The sequence below is a fragment of the Heptranchias perlo genome, chromosome 38 (genome assembly GCF_035084215.1).
Source record: "Heptranchias perlo isolate sHepPer1 chromosome 38, sHepPer1.hap1, whole genome shotgun sequence".
Classification (NCBI taxonomy): domain Eukaryota; kingdom Metazoa; phylum Chordata; class Chondrichthyes; order Hexanchiformes; family Hexanchidae; genus Heptranchias; species Heptranchias perlo.
Window position 1 is genome coordinate 9,488,749 of NC_090362.1, and position 18,074 is coordinate 9,506,822.

Genomic DNA, 18,074 nt, shown 5'->3' on the forward strand with positions numbered 1-18,074 from the left:
TCGTGCCCTTCATTATGTAGTCACAAAAGTGCTGGTGGGGTGAGACCATTTTCCCTGTGGCCTAGGAAGACAGTGAGTTGCATAAGATCTTCCAGTATGGCCTGCAGAGTGACCAAATTCACAAACTCCAAAATCTGGATTGGCTCCCCTAAGGGCAATGTATCCCATTCACATATACAACAAATCCTGGTTATTTCTTAAAATGCTTGCTGAATTAAACTGACTTGTATTCTGATCTCTCGGGGAAAGATCATAATCCGACTTAAAACTGGCATTTCAGCACTGGCTAGAGTTAAGATACAGATTAACCGGGATCTAATTGACTGGCAGAACAGGCACAAGGGGCTGAATGGCCTGTTCCTGTTCCTATGTTCCTATCCGTACCAAAGCTGAGCTTGTTAACTAATCGCTCCAGAATGAAGATTTAGCTGTTGAAAGATTTAATATATATGTGTATATTATAGCAGATCCCCTGTGACATGGCTCAAGATGAGGCAGAGAGTACGCAGAGGGGGGGATTATTTTTAACTTGGATCACCCGCCCAATGTAGATCCTGCCCACGTTTCGTTCCATTGAAATTAATATCAGTTCGACTTTTTAAAAAATTCGTTCATGGGATGTGGGCGTCGTTGGCGAGGCCGGCATTTATTGCCCATCCCTAATTGCCCTTGAGAAGGTGGAGGTGAGCCGCCTTCTTGAACCGCTGCAGTCCGTGTGGTGACGGTTCTCCCACAGTGCTGTTAGGAAGGGAGTTCCAGGATTTTGACCCAGCGACGATGAAGGAACGGCGATATATTTCCAAGTCGGGATGGTGTGTGACTTGGAGGGGAACGTGCAGGTGGTGTTGTTCCCATGTGCCTGCTGCTCTTGTCCTTCTAGGTGGTAGAGGTCGCGGGTTTGGGAGGTGCTGTCGAAGAAGCCTTGGCGAGTTGCTGCAGTGCATCCTGGGGATAGTCCATTGAAGTAACCGGGAGGGAAATCATGGCTGATGTTACGGTGGGCGGGCGATTGGCTCGGTTGGTGAATTATCCCCCCACTGTTTTATAACAACAGAGATTTTCGACAAAGCGTGACGGGGAATGTGTGACAGGGCCAGCGTTACATGGTGTAAGTATGACACGTACAAGAAGTGTGTGCTATCTGCAAAACTTCCCATTTATTTTAAATCGCTAATTCTTCTATCTTTTATTTGCTTTATTTATCTTTTTACCTTTTTCATTTGTTTGTTACTATTACAGCTCTTCTACTCAGTCCTGATACCTTTGGGCCAAATACAATCAGAAGGGATTACTACAGTGCTATCAATGACGTGAACTGATTCAATGCGGGATTATTGTTTTCAAACCCAACAAGGCACAAAACAGTTTATTAATCAAATAAAAAGAAAACAAATTGATAAAAATCCAAAATCAAAATCCCAAATGCTGGAAATATAGAGGTCATTCAGCATCTGTAAAGAGACAAGAAGGGTTAATGTTTCAGGTGTATATGGGTTGAGAACAAGGGAACATTTTAGGACTGATATGAAGAATTTCTTCTTTATACAAAGAGTGATCACCTCAAGAGTGAATAAAGTTTCACTCGAATGTTGGGGGCAAAAACCAAGGAATCATTTTAAAAACCAATTGGACACTGCAATAGGACCTCTCTAGATGGATGAATTAAAACGGGCTGAATGGCCTTTCTTATCGAGAATTACCATCTAATCTTGTGGTCCTTCAGAATCCTTCGTTAAAGCTTTCTTGCATTGCTACATAGGAACAGGAGTAGGTCACTCAGCTGCTCGAACCTGTTCCGCCATTCGATTAGATCATGGTTGATCTGTACTCCACCTACCCGCCTTGGTTCCCTATCTCTTAATACCCTTGTCTATCAAAAATATCTCAATCTCAGTCTTGACATTTTTAATTGACCCTGCAGCATCAACAGCTTTTTGGGGGTTGGAGTTCCAGATTCCCACTACCCTTTATGTGAAGAAGTGTCTCCTGACAATTCCCTCATTGCATTTCACCCCTTGTACCACTCATCATCATGCATTCTCCCTTCTCTAGGCTGATGGAACTATCTGCGCTGTAATCTTCACCATTGTCACAGCCGCATTGTCTTTTAAATGCAAGGGCATGAGCAGTGTACCCACGATATTGCTGCTCTGGTCCTTCTTGGTGGCAGAGGTCACAAGGGAGGGAAGTACTGTTGAGATAATTTTGGTAGGACTGCAGCAGTTCAAGAAGAAAGCCCCTACCACCTGCTCAGGGCAACTAGTATGGGTAATAACTGCGTTGCCCATATCTTGAGAACAAATGGGTAAAGAAAGAAAGACTTCAATTATATATTGTCTTTTACGACCTCTGGACATCCCAAAGTGCTTTACAGCCAATGAAGTACTTTTGAAGTGTAGTCACTGTTGTAATCTAGGAAATGCAGCAGCCAATTTGTGCACAGCAAGATCCCACAGACTGCAATGGCTGGATAATCTGTTTTAGTAATATTGGTTAAGGGATAAATATTGGCCAGAGCACCAGGATGAGCTCCCCTGCTCTTCTTCAAATAGTGCTGTAGGATCTTTTACATTCACCTGAGAGGGCAGATGGGGCATTGGTTTAACATCTCACCTGAAAGACGGCACCTCTGACAGTGCAGCACTCCCTCAGTACTACATTGGAGTGTCAGCTGAGATTTTGTGCTCAAGTCTCTGGAGTGAGACTGGAACCCACAACCCTCTGACCGAGAAAGGAGAGTGCTACCCATTGAGCCATAGCTGACAAGTGTAGCTCTTTATTCTCTCTTTGGCCTGTACGGGGAGCTCACTAGACCACTACATAGAATTTACAGCGCAAAAAAAGGCCATTCGGCCCAACTAGTCTATGCTGGTGTTTATGCTCCACACAAACCTCCTCCAACTTTACTTCATCTAACCCTATCAGCATATTTTTTTAAATTCATTCATGGGATGTGGGCGTCGCTGGCAAGGCCAGCATTTGTTGCCCATCCCTAATTAGAAACATAGAAAATAGGAGCAAGAGTAGGCCATTCGGCCCTTCAGGCCTGCTCCGCCATTTAAAATGATCATGGCTGATCGTCTAACTCAGTACCCTGTTCCCGCTTTTTCCCCAATAGAAACATAGAAAATAATTTCCCTTGAGAAGGTGGTGGTGAGCCGCCTTCTTGAACCGCTGCAGTCCGTGTGGTGAAGGTTCTCCCACAGTGCTGTTAGGAAGGGAGTTCCAGGATTTTGACCCAGCGATGATGAAGGAACGGCCGATATATTTCCAAGTCAGGATGGTGTATCACTTAGAGGGGAACATGCAGGTGGTTTTGTTCCCATGTGCCTGCTGCCCTTGTCCTTCTACATGGTAGCGGTCGCGGGTTTGGGAGGTGCTGTCGAAGAAGCCTTGGAGAGTTGCTGCAGTGCATCCTGTGGATGGCACACACTGCAGCCACGATGCGCCGGTGGTGAAGGGAGTGAATGTTTAGGGTGTTGGATGGGGTGCCAATCAAGCGGGCTGCTTTGTCCTGGATGGTGTCGAGCTTCTTGAGTGTTGTTGGAGCTGCACTCATCCAGGCAAGTGGAGAGTATTCCATCACACTCCTGACTTGTGCCTTGTAGATGGTGGAAAGGCTCTGGGGAGTCAGGAGGTGAGTCACTCGCCGCAGAATACCCAGCCTCTGACCTGCTGTTGTAGCCATAGTATTTATGTGGCTGGTCCAGTTAAGTTTCTGGTCAATGGTGACCCCCAGGATGTTGATGATGGGGGATTTGGCGATAGTAATGCCATTGAATGTCAAGGGGAGGTGGTTAGATTCTCTCTTGTTGGAGATGGTTATTGCCTGGCACTTGTCTGGCGCGAATGTTACTTGCCACTTATCAGCCCAAGCCTGGATGTTGTCCAGGTCTAGCTGCATGCGGGCATGGACTGCTTCATTATCTGAGGGGTTGCGAATGGAACTGAACACTGTGCAATCATCAGTGAACATCCCCATTTCTGACCTTACGATAGAGAGAAGGTCATTGATGAAGCAGCTGAAGATGGTTGGGCCTAGGACACTGCCCTGAGGAACTCCTGCAGCAATGTCCTGGGGCTGAGATGATTGGCCTCCAACAACCATTACCATTTTCCTTTGTGCTAGGTATGACTCCAGCCACTGGAGAGTTTTCCCCCTGATTCCCATTGACTTTAATTTTACTAGGGCTCCTTGGTCAAATGCTGCCTTGATGTCAAGGGCAGTCACTCTCACCTCACCTCTGGAATTCAGCTCTTTTGTCCATGTTTGGACCAAGGCTGTAATGATAGATATACTTCCATCCCTTTCTCCCTCATGTGTTTATCTAGCTTCTCCTTAAATGTATCTATGCTATTCACCTCAACTACTCCTTGTGGTAGCGAGTTCCACATTCTAACCACTCTCTGGTTAAAGAAGTTTTTCCTGAATTCCCTATTGGGTTAATTAGTGACTATCTTATATTGATGACCCTAGTTTTGGATTCCCCACAAGTGGAAACATTTTCTCTAATTCGACCCTATCAAACCCCCTCATACTTTTAAAGACCTCTATTAGGTCACCCCTCAGCCTTCTCTTTTCTACAGCAAAGAACCTCAGCCTGTTCAGTCTTTCCTGATACTTATAATCTCTCTGGTATCATCTGAGTAAATCCTCTTTACATCTTCTCCAGTGGCTCTATCCATTTTGTAATATGGGGACCAGGGCTGTGCACAGTACTCCAAGTGTGGTCTAACCAAAGGTTCTATATAAGGTTAACATAACTTCTCTGCTTTTCAATTCTATTCCTCCAGAAATGAACCCCAATGTTTGGTTTACATTTTTTATGGCCAGATAATCTGATTTAGTGATGTTGGTTGACGTATAAATAGTGGCCAGGACACCATTAAATAGCACAGGTCGAGATGCTACGTGATAATTTGTTTATACTTGTCTTAAAGACAACCTAGTTCATCCCTTTTTTAAAAGCAACAATGGTACCATCTCACAATCTGGGGGGAAAGATGTTCTTTGACTAGAAAAATAATTTATAGAGCAGTGCAATCAGCACACAGTCCGGTAACAAGGTGGGTACCCTTAAAGGCCATGAATCATACAATCCAGAATATGTTGACAAAATATAAATAAAAGTGGCTCAGCCTTCCACAGTCCAAGACTGGTACTGATTTATTTCACTTCTTGCTGATGCCAATTGAGCTTCTTTTCAATTAAATTGGAGTGTGTTTGGCGAAAGGGGTTTGGCCACAGATGAAGCTGATTACTGGCACTGGGCCTGCGTACAGTCTGCATTATGTTGTCGTCTTCAAGCTTGTGTTGTGATATCAACAACAGAGTTCAGTCCAGTCTGTCACACAGCATGGCTGAATGAGCAGTTTGATTCAGGAACATAGGAACATAGGAATATGGGAACATCGGAACATAGGAATATGGGAATATAGAAATATAGGAATATGGGAACATGGGAACATAGGAATATGGGAACATAGGAACATAGGAATATGGGAATATAGAAATATAGGAATATGGGAACATAGGAACATAGGAATATGGGAACATGGGAACATAGGAATATGGGAACATAGGAATATAGGAATATGGGAACATAGGAACATAGGAATATGGGAATATAGAAATATAGGAATATGGGAACATAGGAATATAGGACTATAGGAATATAGGAACATAGGACATAGGAATATTGGAACATAGGAATATGGGAACATGGGAACATAGGAATATGGGAATATATGAATATTGGAACATAGGAACATAGGAATATGGGAATATGGGAACATAGGAATATAGGACTATAGGAATATTGGAACATAGGAACATGGGAACATGGGAATATGGGAATATAGGAACATGGGAATATGGGAATATGGGAATATAGGAACATGGGAATATGGGAACATAGGAATATAGGAACATAGGAATATGGGAACATAGGAACATAGGAACATGGGAATATGGGAACATAGGAACATAGGAACATAGGAATATGGGAACATAGGAATATAGGACTATAGGAATATAGGAATATGGGAATATGGGAACATAGGAATATAGGAACATAGGAATATGGGAACATGGGAACATAGGAACATAGGAATATAGGAACATAGGAATATGGGAACATAGGAATATAGGAATATGGGAACATGGGAATATGGGAACATAGGAATATAGGAACATAGGAACATAGGAATATGGGAACATGGGAATATAGGAACATAGGAACATAGGAACATAGGAATATGGGAACATGGGAATATAGGAACATAGGAATATAGGAACATAGGAATATGGGAACATAGGAATATAGGAATATGGGAACATGGGAATATGGGAACATAGGAATATGGGAATATGGGAACATGGGAATATGGGAACATGGGAATATGGGAATATGGGAACATGGGAATATGGGAACATGGGAATATAGGAACATGGGAATATGGGAACATAGGAACATAGGAATATGGGAACATGGGAATATGGGAATATGGGAATATAGGAACATGGGAATATGGGAACATGGGAATATGGGAACATAGGAATATAGGAATATGGGAACATGGGAATATGGGAACATAGGAATATAGGAACATAGGAATATAGGACTATAGGAATATAGGAATATGGGAATATGGGAACATAGGAATATGGGAACATAGGAACATGGGAATATGGGAACATAGGAACATAGGAATATGGGAACACGGGAACATGGGAATATGGGAACATAGGAACATAGGAATATGGGAACATGGGAATATGGGAATATGGGAATATAGGAACATGGGAATATGGGAACATGGGAATATGGGAACATAGGAATATAGGAACATAGGAACATAGGAATATGGGAACATGGGAATATGGGAACATAGGAATATAGGAACATAGGAATATGGGAACATAGGAACATAGGAATATGGGAACATGGGAATATGGGAACATAGGAATATAGGAACATAGGAATATGGGAACATAGGAATATGGGAACATAGGAACATGGGAATATGGGAACATAGGAACATAGGAATATGGGAACATGGGAACATGGGAATATGGGAACATAGGAACATAGGAATATGGGAACATGGGAATATAGGAATATAGGAACATGAGAACATAGAAATATAGGAACATGGGAACATAGGAATATAGGAACATGGGAATATTTTAAAATAGGATTATTGGAATATAGAAATATAGGAATATAGGATTATATGAACATATGTATATATGAACAAGGAATATAGAGCTATTGGATTATTGGAATATCGGAATATTGGAATATCGGAACCTAGTAATATTCGATTACACGATGGAATGGACTTGGATAATCTATTTTAACAAATTCAATACCAGTGCCTATGTGGCCATCTCAAAAGCTTCCCGACACCGATGTCATTGCAGCTTCAGCCAGTAGGGGGTGCACATGGCAAATTCTCTCGAGTCCAGCATCCCTCGAAGATTTTGTAAACCCAGAGTCAAAATATATTTCAGCGGAGATACTTCTGTCTTTGCCTCAATTCTCATACAGGCCAGTTATATTACACAGTTTGAGGCCACCTCCATGATACAGGCTCACACCTTCAGATTCACATGTGCTGCCACAGATACAGCAGCCTGGTACAAAGACGACTTTCAAGAGTTTCCAGCTGGTGAACTGCTTAAGGTTATTCGTTGATGGCCAGATCCACCCAAAAACTGCCAGTCTCACCCTCACCAGGAGACTTACACAATATTGCGGTATCGGGGCAGCACATTGCAGGTGGTAAGTGTAGAAATTTGCGGCATTTGAATGTTACGATGGGACAAATCACTTGCCCTGCTTACAATTTTTTTTTAAAAACAGAGCAGGAGAGAGGACAGCACCTGAGGGATCAGAGGGTGCATCATTTTGCTATGGGGTAGTGAAAATTTGGAAATCTCTGCCGCAAAAAAGCTGTTGAGGCTGGGGGTCAATTGGAAATTTCGAAACCGAGATTGATAGATTTTTGTTAGGCGAGGGTATTAAGGGTTACGGAACCAAGTCGGGTAGATAGAGTTAAGATACCGATCGGACATGATCTAATTGAATGGCGGAACAGACTCGAGGGGCTGAATGGTCTACGCCTGTCCCTATGTAAAGGCTTCAGCGACAGAGGGCGAGCTATGGGGGGAATATGGGGTTCGAAGGACGGTTTGAGGTCGAGCAAGGTTGCACACGAGTTTGGATGAACCCGAGTATGAAGTCAGGGGCTGGAGTGTGCGGCCAGCACTGAGAACCATGGCTTTGGTTTTCCCGATGGGCAGCTGAAGGAAGCCGGGACTGATCCAAGGCATTGGGCAGGCGGCTACGGAGCAGCCGTGGGATTGAGGCAAGTGGTAGAGACAAAGGTCAACGGAAGGGCAGTCTGTCCCTTTCTTAGGGATAGGGTGAAGATGAGTACATTTTTAAGAGAAAAAAGGAAAGCTACATTGGAAGCAAGAGAAGCCGACAGGATGGAATGGGAAAGGGATTATTCCAGAGGCGGCCATCTTGAATATTGCAGGAAGAATGCTTTCAGGCCAGGAGCGTTATTGGAGTGCCAGAGAGTGCCGTTTCTGACAGACTTAGCCCGGGTAAAACTTTGATGTTGATCGTAATGGTGGAACAGAATGGAGCAAAGGAAGGAAACTGGGTTAGAGTTGGAGGTGCAGCAAAACAACAACAACTTGCGTTTATAAACCCCCTTAACGTAGTAAAACGCTTCACAGGAACATAATCAGACAAAAATTGACCCCCGAGCCGAAGAAGGAGACATTAGGACAGGCGGCCAAGAGCTCGTTCAAAGAGGTAGGTTTTAAGGGCAGCAATCAATGCTTCTTATTAATAAAATTTTAGCTCAATCTCCGCTGTCGGCCTTCTGGATGGACGGATCTGGGGCGAGGTGGGACTGTTGTCTGGTGTCTATGCTATTCATGGTGCAACTGGGGCGCCTGTCTTGGGGGTGGAGCAGCAGGGAACTGGCAACACGGTCACTCCATATAAATGAGTCTGCCCAAAAGAACATAAAATCCTGGGGGTTCGCTGTAGACTGGTTTCTGCGATCAACTGTCTCCAGGAAAGTGTCCTTTTAATGTTCAAATGCCTCCTCAGCAACAATGGATCCCTTACGGCCAGTGTTGTTAAGGGTGCAAGTGAGAGACGTACATGCCTCATTTGGGCAGGCCTAAATTTTTGGGCAGGCCTAAAATTTACGGACCTATCCGAAATCAAAAGGAAATTTTGACAGGAGTGACTTAAGACTGGGGTCTTACCCCAATTTCCACCTCCCACACATTACAGTGTTTTTATGGTAAGGGGCCTTGTGTATAACAGCTCTAAAAGCAAGGAGGAACTTACGTTTATATCAAGCTTTACCCCGTATCGCAGAAACAAGAAAGATCACAAAAGAACTTCTACAACAACAACTTGCATTTATATAGCGCCTTTAACGGAGTAAAATGTCCCAAGGCGCTTCACAGGACCGTAATCAGACCAAAATTAACACCGAGGCAATGATGGAGACATTAGGACAGGGTTTGGACAAGGAGGAAGGTTTTAAGGAGCATCTTAAAGGAGGAGAGTGCGGTAGAGCTTTGAAGTGCAGTCACTGTTGTTATGTAGACAAACACGGCGGGAAGCAAATTTTCACATGGTATCCCACACACAGTGACAGATTGAATGGCCAATTAATCTGCTATTAGTTTTTTTTTTAAATTCATTCATGGGATGTGGACATCACTGGCAAGGTCAGCATTTATTGCCCATCCCTAATTGCCCTTGAGAAGGTGGTGGTGAGCCGCCTTCTTGAACCGCTGCAGTCCGTGTGGTGAAGGTTCTCCCACAGTGCTGTTAGGAAGGGAGTTCCAGGATTTTGACCCAGCGACGATGAAGGAACGGCCGATATATTTCCAAGTCGGGATGGTGTGTGACTTGGAGGGGAACGTGCAGATGGTGTTGTTCCCATGTGCCTGCTGCCCTTGTCCTTCTAGGTGGTAGAGGTCGTGGGTTTGGGAGGTGCTGCCGAAGAAGCCTTGGCGAGTTGCTGCAGTGCATCTTGTGGATGGTACACACTGCAGAGTTGAGAGAGTGAATGTTGTCCAGGACACCAGGAGAACTCCCTGCTCCTCTTTGAATAGTTCCAATCCACCTGAACGAGAGTAGAGATAAAGTTGGCTCAAGTTGTTCAGACTGATCAAGACACCAGTTGAGAACGTGCTAAGGAATGGGACAGTAAAACAATCTACAATCTTTTTGATGTGGACTCATGAGTAATATTTTACGGTTATCTTCTTAAACTCATACTTACTGGATTTCTTCAGATCACCTTCACGATGGGAATGGTGTGTTATGTATCATTCTATTTAACTCAGTCTCCTCTACAGTTAAATACACTTGTGTTCAACATTTTCATCAGAAATGAAGATGCTAAAATAAACTGAGATGACGTATTGTTTTCACACAAACCTGAATAAGATCAGAAGATTACAATATTCTCCATATGGAACAGATATAATTGCTGTACTGAACTTGTCATACCGTTTGTAAACATGGGGTTGATATGTGTGATGTTAATGTGAATGCTTTAATATATCATTAGAAAGGCTATTTGAATTAACTTGTTTAGTCTATTCGGCATATACGAACATACATACCTACTCTAACCCTTGTTAATCAGGAATCTATCTAACTCAGCCTTAAAAATATTCAATGACCCTGCCTCCACCGCTCTCTGGGGAAGGAAGTTCCACAAACTCACGACCCTCTGAGAGAAAAAATTTCCCCTCATCTCCGTCTTAAATGGGAGACCCCTTATTTTTAAACTGTGGCCCCTAGTTCTAGTCTCTCCCACAAGGGGAAACATCCTCTCAGCATCTACCCCTTCAAGTCCCCTCAGGATCTTATATGTTTCAATAAGATCACCTTTCATTCTTCTAAATTCCAGTGTATACAGGCCCAACTTAGAGTCATAGAGTCATAGAGTTATACAGCACGGATAGAGGCCCTTCGGCCCATCGTGTCCGCGCCGGCCATCAAGCCCTGTCTACTCTAATCCCATATTCCAGCATTTGGTCCGTAGCCTTGTATGCTATGGCATTTCAAGTGCTCATCCAAATGCTTCTTGAATGTTGTGAGGGTTCCTGCCTCCACAACCCTTTCAGGCAGTGAGTTCCAGACTCCAACCACCCTCTGGGTGAAAAGGTTCTTTCTAAAATCCCCTCTAAACCTCCCGCCTTTTACCTTGAATCTATGGCCCCTTGTCCAACCTTTCCTCATAAGATAACCCCCTCATCCCAGGAATCAGTCGAGCGAACCTTCTCTGAACCGCCTCTAAAGCAATTATGTCCTTTCTTAAATAAGGAGACTTTAAGATTTGTTATTAAGATTGCACAGTGTGATTTCAATCCCATTAAGTTAATATTTAAAATGGACGATGTCATGTGATCGTTATGTCATCACAGTCATAATCATGTGACCAGTTAAACATGATATAACCATCTATGATCATTGTTTTTAGTAAATCTTTCTATTGTCTCCCAGAATGAGCTATTCAACACTTAAAAGTCAGTGTCATTATAGTATGGAGCTTCTTTAATTCCTGCAATAATCCAGGAACAAACTCTCTGCTGCAATATAAACATGACAATGCAGGGTTCTTATTTTATTAGTTTCAACAAAAATATAATTTGTAAGCACCTGCTCGAAGTGTCATTGTTGCCTCTGCACCTTCCTCTCTATATAATCATCTGTAGTGCCTTACAATGACACTGAGTCATAGAATCATAGAATCATAGAAGTTACAACATGGAAACAGGCCCTTCGGCCCAACATGTCCATGTCGCCCAGTTTATACCACTAAGCTAGTCCCAATTGCCTGCACTTGGCCCATATCCCTCGATACCCATCTTCCCCATGTAACTGTCCAAATGCTTTTTAAAAGACAAAATTGTACCCGCCTCTACTACTGCCTCTGGCAGCTCGTTCCAGACACTCACCACCCTTTGAGTGAAAAAATTGCCCCTCTGGATCCTTTTGTATCTCTCCCCTCTCACCTTAAATCTGTGCCCCCTCGTTATAGACTCCCCTACCTTTGGGAAAAGATTTTGACTATCGACCTTATCTATGCCCCTCATTATTTTATAGACTTCTATAAGATCACCCCTTAACCTCCTACTCTCCAGGGAATAAAGTCCCAGTCTGTCTAACCTCTCCCTGTAAGTCAAACCATCAAGTCCCGGTAGCATCCTAGTAAATCTTTTCTGCACTCTTTCTAGTTTAATAATATCCTTTCTATAATAGGGTGACCAGAACTGTACACAGTACTCCAAGTGTGGCCTCACCAATGCCCTGTACAACTTCAACAAGACATCCCAACTCCTGCATTCAATGTTCTGACCAATGAAACCAAGCATGCTGAATGCCTTCTTCACCACCCTATCCACCTGTGACTCCACTTTCAAGGAGCTATGAATCTGTACTCCTAGATCTCTTTGTTCGATAACTCTCCCCAACGCCCTACCATTAACGGAGTAGGTCCTGGCCCGATTCGATCTACCAAAATGCATCACCTCACATTTATCTAAATTAAACTCCATCTGCCATTCATCGGCCCACTGGCCCAATTTATCAAGATCCCGTTGCAATCCTAGATAACCTTCTTCACTGTCCACAATGCCACCAATCTTGGTGTCATCTGCAAACTTACTAACCATGCCTCCTAAATTCTCATCCAAATCATTAATATAAATAACAAATAACAGCGGACCCAGCACCGATCCCTGAGGCACACCGCTGGACACAGGCATCCAGTTTGAAAAACAACCCTCGACAACCACCCTCTGTCTTCTGTCGTCAAGCCAATTTTGTATCCAATTGGCTACCTCACCTTGGATCCCATGAGATTTAACCTTATGTAACAACCTACCATGCGGTACCTTGTCAAATGCTTTGCTGAAGTCCATGTAGACCACGTCTACTGCACAGCCCTCATCTATCTTCTTGGTTACCCCTTCAAAAAACTCAATCAAATTCGTGAGACATGATTTTCCTCTCACAAAACCATGCTGACTGTTCCTAATTAGTCCCTGCCTCTCCAAATGCCTGTAGATCCTGTCTCTCAGAATACCCTCTAACAACTTACCCACTACAGATGTCAGGCTCACTGGTCTGTAGTTCCCAGGCTTTTCCCTGCCGCCCTTCTTAAACAAAGGCACAACATTTGCTACCCTCCAATCTTCAGGCACCTCACCTGTAGCGGTGGATGATTCAAATATCTCTGCTAGGGGACCCGCAATTTCCTCCCTAACCTCCCATAACGTCCTGGGATACATTTCATCAGGTCCCGGAGATTTATCTACCTTGATGCGCGTTAAGACTTCCAGCACCTCCCTCTCTGTAATATGTACACTCCTCAAGACATCACTATTTATTTCCCCAAGTTCCCTAACATCCATGCCTTTCTCAACCGTAAATACCGATGTGAAATATTCATTCAGGATCTCACCCATCTCTTGTGGTTCCGCACATAGATGACCTTGTTGATCCTTAAGAGGCCCTACTCTCTCCCTAGTTACCCTTTTGCCCTTTATGTATTTGTAGAAGCTCTTTGGATTCACCTTTGCCTGATCTGCCAAAGCAATCTCATATCCCCTTTTTGCCCTCCTGATTTCTCTCTTAACTCTACTCCGGCAATCTCTATACTCTTCAAGGGATCCACTTGATCCCAGCTGCCTATGCATGTCATATGCCTCCTTCTTATTTTTGACTAGTGCCTCAATCTCCCGAGTCATCCAAGGTTCCCTACTTCTACCAGCCTTGCCCTTCACTTTATAAGGAATGTGCTTACCCTGAACCCTGGTTAACACACTTTTGAAAGCCTCCCACTTACCAGACGTCCCTTTGCCTGCCAACAGACTCTCCCAATCAACTTCTGAAAGTTCCTGTCTAATACCATCAAAATTGGCCTTTCCCCAATTTAGAATTTTAACTTTTGGGCCAGACCTATCCTTCTCCATAGCTATCTTAAAACTAATGGAATTATGATCACTGGTCCCAAAGTGATCCCTCACTAACACTTCTGTCACCTGCCCTTCCTTATTTCCCAAGAGGAGGTCAAGTTTTGCCCCCTCTCTAGTCGGGCCATCCACATACTGAATGAGAAATTCCTCCTGAATACACTCAACAAATTTCTCTCCATCCAAGCCCCTAATGCTATGGCTGTCCCAGTCAATGTTGGGAAAGTTAAAGTCCCCTACTATTACCACCCTATTTTTCTTGCAGCTGTCTGTAATCTCCTTACATATTTGCTCCTCAATTTCCCGTTGACTATTTGGGGGTCTGTAGTACAATCCTATCAAAGTGATCTCTCCCTTCTTATTTTTCAGTTCTACCCATATGGACTCAGTGGGCGAACCCTCGGATATATCCCCTCTCACTACTGCCGTGATGTTCTCCCTAATCAAGAACGCAACTCCCCCTCCTCTCTTACCTCCTGCTCTATCTTTCCTATAGCATCTGTACCCTGGAACATTGAGCTGCCAGTCCTGCCCCTCCCTTAGCCATGTTTCAGTAATAGCTATAACATCCCAGTCCCATGTACCCATCCATGCCCTGAGTTCATCTGCCTTGCCCATCAGACTTCTTGCATTGAAATAAATGCAGTTTAATCTAGACTTCCCTTGGTCTTTGCCCTGCTTTCTCAGACCATCTGTCCGGTCATGTTCTGTACACTCTCCCTTACTGCCTTTTGTTTCTGTCACCACTTTATTTCCCACTGACTTCCTGCATCGGTTCCCATCCCCCTGCCACATTAGTTTAAACCCTCCCCAACAGCACTGGCAAACACTCCCCCTAGGACATTGGTTCCAGTCCTGCCCAGATGCAGACCGTCCAATTTGTACTGGTCCCACCTCCCCCAGAACCGGTTCCAATGGCCCAGGAATTTGAATCCCTCCCTCTTGCACCATCTCTCAAGCCACGTATTCATCTTAGCTATCCTGTCATTCCTACTCTGACTAACCCGTGGCATTGGTAGCAATCCTGAGATTACTACCTTTGAGGTCCTACTCTTTAGTTTAACTCCTAACTCCCTGAATTCAGCTTGTAGGACCTCATCCTGTTTTTTACCTATATCGTTGGTGCCTATATGCACCACGACAACTGGCTGTTCACCCTCCCCCTCCAGAATGTCCTGCAGCCGCTCCGAGACATCCTTGACCCTTGCACCAGGGAGGCAACATACCATCCTGGAGTCTCGGTTGCGTCCGCAGAAACGCCTGTCTATTCCCCTTACAATCGAGTCCCCTATCACTATAGCTCTGCCACTCTTTTTCCTGCCCTCCTGTGCAGCAGAGCCAGCCACGGTGCCATGAACCTGGCCACTGCCACCTTCCCCTGGTGAGCCATCTCCCCCAACAGTATCCAAAACGGTATACCTGTTTTGGAGGGAGATGACCGCAGGGGACCCCTGCACTGCCTTCCTACTCTTCCTCTGTCTGTTGGTCACCCATTCACTATCTCCCTCAGTAATTTTTATCTGCGGTGTGACCAACTCACTGAACGTGCTATCCACGACTTTCTCAGCATCGCGGATGCTCCAAAGTGAGTCCATCCGCAGCTCCAGAGCCGTCAAGCGGTCAAACAGTAGCTGCAGCTGGACACACTTCCCGCAGGTGAAGGAATCAGGGATACAGGAAGGATCCCTGAATTCCCACATCCCACAAGAGGAACATGACACGGCGCTGGGATCTCCTGCCATGACTTAACCCTTAAATTAGCTTAAGAACAACTACAATGTCAAGAGAAAAAAAAAGGAAAGAAAAAGTACTTACCACTCCCTTTAAGGAGTTTACTCCTTTAAATTGTTCTCAATTTAGAGAATGTTAACTACACTAGGGACCTTGATTCACTAAAAAATAAACGCTACTTCCTATAAGACCTGCAGACCTTCCCTTTCCTTTTACTTCAGTTACTGTAGATAAGGAGAAATACTCACCTGAACCTACTCACCAATCAGGTGCCTCCCCTGTGTCGCGTCCCGATCTGATTCCTGACGTCACTTCGAACTCGTTCGCAGCTCCGCTCGGCTCGGCTCCTCTCAGCTGTTCTCAGCGCTCTGAAATCCCGCCTTTTATCGGACGCTCCCTCCGCTCGGCTCGGCTCCTCTCAGCGCTCTGAAATCCCGCCTTTTATCGGACGCTCCCTCCGCTCGGCTCGGCTCCTCTCAGCGCTCTGAAATCCCGCCTTTTATCGGACGCTCCCTCCGCTCGGCTCGGCTCCTCTCAGCTGTTCTCAGCGCTCTGAAATCCCGCCTTTTATCGGACGCTCCCTCCGCTCGGCTCGGCTCCTCTCAGCGCTCTGAAATCCCGCCTTTTATCGGACGCTCCCTCCGCTCGGCTCGGCTCCTCTCAGCTGCACTCAGCGCTCTGAAATCCCGCCTTTTATCGGACGCTCCCTCCGCTCGGCTCGGCTCCTCTTCAGACCTCAATGGGAATTTGAGCCACTGTGTGGGAACATTAAGAGTGCACTTTACTCTTGAAAGAACTACTCTGACATCAGAATGAAAGTGGAGCAAGAGAATGACTTCTTTCTCGTTCTTACTCCTGCGTTTCCAAAATGCTAAGATTGACGTAGGAGCTGTGGGCTTGAGTGGATTAACTTACTGCAGTGTACCGTAGCTGCGGTTAAAAGCACCGTCAATAGATGCCCGAAGCTTGCCAGCCTGCAGTGGAACTCTACCCTGATAACTGATGGGGAACAGTTCACCCTCCAGCAGATGCTATGAATGCTCAGTTTGCGCCTCAAGGCTTGCCAATTTGGGTTTGGCCTAAATCCCAGAAGAGCAGGCCCTGGAACACCACAGTATTGAAGGACTGGGAACAGTTCGCTGTGTAGCAGTGGCAATCGAACCCTTTGTTAAAGAAAGAACTTGCATTTATATAGCGCCTTTCACGACCTTGGGACATCCCAAAGCACTTTTAGCCAATGAAGTACTTTTGAAGTGTAGTCACTGTTGTAATGTAGGAAACACAGCAGCCAATTTAAACACAGCAAGGTCCCACAAACAGCAATGTAACAATGACCAGATAATCTGTTTACTAGGAACATAGGAACAGGAGTAGGCCATTCAGCCCCTCGTGCCTGCTTCGCCATTCGATAAGATCATGGCTGATCTGTGATCTAACTCCATATACCTGCCTTTGGCCCATATCCCTTAATACCTTTGGTTGCCAAAAAGCTATCTATCTCCGATTTAAAATTAGCAATTGAGCTAGTATCAATTGCTGTTTGCGGAAGAGAGTTCCAAACTTCTACCACCCTTTGTGTGTAGAAATGTTTTCTAATCTCGCTCCTGAAAGGTCTGGCTCTAATTTTTAGACTGTGCCCCCAACTCCTAGAATCCCCAACCAGCAGAAATAGTTTCTCTCTATCCATTCCCCTTAATATCTTATAAACTTCGATCAGATCACCCCTTAACCTTCAAAACTCTAGAGAATACAACCCCAATTTGTGTAATCTCTCCTCATAACTTAACTCTTGAAGTCTGGGTATCATTCTGATGTTGGTTGAGGGATAAATATTGGCCAGGACACTAGGGAGAACTTACCTGCTCTTCTTCAATCTAGTGCTTTGGGATCTTTTAACACTCTACCTGAGAGAGTAGATAGAGGCCTCAGTTTAATACCTCATCTGATAGGGCAGCACTCCCTCACTGGAGCATCAGCCTAGATTTTGTGCTTAAGTCTCTAGAGTGAGACTTGAACCCATCACCATCTGACTCAGGAGCTCACAAAGCAAGAGTGCTACCCACTGAGCCACCAAATACACATGTGAGTTGATCTTCAAATCTAATTCCAACTGGCGCACAATGTCCAGCAGCAATGGCAAGACGGACACCTTTACTGACATGTGTGGCTTCACAACTTATAGCATTGTTAGACATAACAGTACAACCACTTTAATACGATATTATATCAATGATATTCCCAGATCCTAGCCAGGTTTGGCGTGTGATGCAGCCGCGTAGGGAATGGTATATCATTTACCCACAGCGGT

General features: G+C 44.6%; 2 long non-coding RNA genes across 3 annotated transcripts in view; one reads left to right on the top strand and one right to left on the bottom strand.

The window, feature by feature from the left end:
- Window positions 1-7,451: 7,451 nt before the first annotated feature.
- LOC137304725 (uncharacterized) overlaps window positions 7,452-18,074 on the top strand; it is a 153,702-nt gene continuing 143,079 nt past the window's right edge. The window contains exons 1-2 of the long non-coding RNA XR_010958633.1: window positions 7,452-7,787; window positions 8,753-8,831. This is a non-coding gene — a long non-coding RNA (uncharacterized lncRNA). The remainder of the gene's footprint in view (window positions 7,788-8,752; window positions 8,832-18,074) is intronic.
- The window catches only part of LOC137304723 (uncharacterized), a 40,781-nt gene continuing 32,156 nt past the window's right edge, over window positions 9,450-18,074 (bottom strand). Inside the window, exons 3-4 of one of the 2 annotated variants that reach the window (XR_010958629.1) lie at window positions 16,015-16,521; window positions 9,450-10,170 (exon numbers count right to left, since the gene is read on the bottom strand). This is a non-coding gene — a long non-coding RNA (uncharacterized lncRNA). The remainder of the gene's footprint in view (window positions 10,171-16,014; window positions 16,522-18,074) is intronic. The other variant, XR_010958630.1, reaches the window with a different exon arrangement.